Raw genomic sequence first — 3,315 nt, 5'->3', positions numbered from 1 at the left:
GTTATACGGCATAAGTTCTAGGATATGCGTTATAGATTATATGTTATGCGTTGTACGTTATACGTTATACGTTATACGTTATACGTTACACGTTATACGTTATACGTTATACGTTATACGTTATACGTTATACGTTATACGTTATACGTTAAAAGTTATACATTATACGTTATACATTATACTTTATACGGCATAAGATCTAGGATATGCGTTATAGATTATATGTTATACGTTATACGTTATACGTTATACGTTATACGTTATACGTTACACAGTATACGTTATACGTTATCCGTTATACGTTATACGTTATACTTTATACGTTATACGTTATACGTTATACGTTATACGTATTACGTTATACGTTATACGTTATACGTTATACGTTATACGTTATACGTTATACGTTATACGTTATACGTTATACGTTATACGTTATACGTTATACGTTATACGTTATACGTTATTTGTTATAGGTTATACGTTATACGTTATACATTATACGTTATACGTTATACGTTATACGTTATACGTATTACGTTATACGTTATACGTTATACGTTATACGTTATACGTTATACGTTATACGCTATACTTTATACGTAATACGTTACACGTTATACGTTATACGGTATACGTTATACGTTATACGTTATACGTTATACGTTATACGTTATGCGTTATACGTTATACGTTATACGTTATACGTATTACGTTATAGGTTATACGTTATACGTTATAGGTTATACGTTATACGTTATACGTTATACATTATACGTTGTACGTTATACGTTATACGTTATACGTTATACGTTATACGATATACGTTATACGTTATACGTTACACGTTACACGTTATACGTTATACGTTATACGTTATACGTAATACGTTATACGTTATACATTATACGTTATACGTTATACGTTATACGTTATACGTTATACGTTATACGTTATACGTTATACGTTATACGTTATACGTTATACGTTATACGTTATACGTTATACGTTATACGTTATACGGTATACGTTATACGTTATACGTTATACGTTCTACGTTATACGTTATACGTTATACGTTATACGTTATACGTTATACCTTATACGTTATACTTTATACGTTATACGTTATACGTTATACGTTATACGTTATACGTTATACGTTATACGTTATACGTTATACGTTATACGCTATACGTTATACGTTATACGTTATACGTTATATGTTATAGGTTATACGTAATACGTTATACGTTATACGTTATACGTTATACGTTCTACGTTCTACGTTATACGTTATACGTTATACGTTATACGTTATACGTTATACGTTATACGTTATACGTTATACGTTATACGTTATACGTTATACGTTATACGTTATACGTTATACGTTATACGTTATACGTTATACGTTCTACGTTCTACGTTCTACGTTCTACGTTCTACGTTATACGTTATACGTTATACGTTATACGTTATACGTTATACGTATTACGTTATACGTTATACGTTATACGTTAAAAGTTATACGTTATACGTTATACGTTAAAAGTTATACGGTATACGTTATACGTTATACGTTATACGTTCTACGTTATACGTTATACGTTATACGTTATACGTTATACGTTATACGTTATACGTTATACTTTATACGTTATACGTTATACGTTATACGTTATACGTTATACGTTATACGTTATACGTTATACGTTATACGTTATACGCTATACGTTATACGTTATACGTTATACGTTATATGTTATAGGTTATACGTAATACGTTATACGTTATACGTTATACGTTATACGTTCTACGTTCTACGTTATACGTTATACGTTATACGTTATACGTTATACGTTATACGTTATACGTTATACGTTATACGTTATACGTTATACGTTATACGTTATACGTTATACGTTATACGTTATACGTTATACGTTATACGTTATACGTTCTACGTTCTACGTTCTTCGTTCTACGTTATACGTTATACGTTATACGTTATACGTTATACGTTATACGTATTACGTTATACGTTATACGTTATACGTTAAAAGTTATACGTTATACGTTATACGTTAAAAGTTATACGTTATACGTTATACGTTATACACTATATGTTATACGTTATACGTTATACACTATACGTTATACGGCATAAGTTCTAGGATATGCGTTATATATAATATGTTATACGTTGTACGTTATCCGTTATACGTTATACGTTATACGTTATACGTTATACGTTGTACGTTATACGTTATACTTTATACGTTATACGTTATACGTTATACGTTATACGTTATACGTTATACTTTATACGTTATACGTTATACGTTATACGTATTACGTTATACGTTATACGTTATACGTTATACGTTATACGTTATACGTTATACGTTATACGTTATACGTTATACGTTATACGTTATACGTTATACGTTATACGTTATACGTTATACCTTATACGTTATACGTTATGCGTTACTCGTTGTACGTTATACGGTATACGATATACGATATACGATATACGTTACACGTTATCCGTTATACGTTATACGTTATACGTTATACGTTCTACGTTATACGTTCTACGTTCTACGTTATACGTTATACGTTATACGTTATACATTATACGTTATTCAGCATAAGTTCTAGGATATGCGTTATACATTATATGTTATACGTTATACGTTAAACGTTATACGTTATACGATATACGTTATACGCTATACGTTATACGTTATACGTTACACGTTATACGTTATACGGTATACGTTATAAATTATACGTTATACGTTATACGTTATACGTTATGCGTTATACGTTATACGTTATACGTTATACGTTATACGTATTACGTTATAGGTTATACGTTATACGTTATAGGTTATACGTTATACGTTATACGTTATACGTTATACGTTATACGTTATACGTTATACGTTATACGTTATACGTTATACGTTTTACGTTATACGTTATACGTTATACGTTATACGTTGTACGTTATACGTTATACGTTATACGTTATTCGTTATACATCATACGTTATACCGTATACGTCATAGGATAAGCGTTATACGTTATACGTTATACGTTATACGTTATACGTTATACGTTATACGGTATACGCTTTACGTTATACGTTATACCTTATACGTTATACGTTATACGTTATACGCTATACGTTATACGTTATACGTTATACGTTATACGTTATACGTTATACGTTATACGTTATACGTTATACGTTATACGTTATACGTTATACGTTATACGTTATACGTTATACGTTATACGTTA

The sequence above is a fragment of the Ptiloglossa arizonensis genome, unplaced genomic scaffold, assembly GCF_051014685.1.
Source record: "Ptiloglossa arizonensis isolate GNS036 unplaced genomic scaffold, iyPtiAriz1_principal scaffold0099, whole genome shotgun sequence".
NCBI classification, from domain to species: domain Eukaryota; kingdom Metazoa; phylum Arthropoda; class Insecta; order Hymenoptera; family Colletidae; genus Ptiloglossa; species Ptiloglossa arizonensis.
This window is presented reverse-complemented; position numbering follows the sequence as displayed.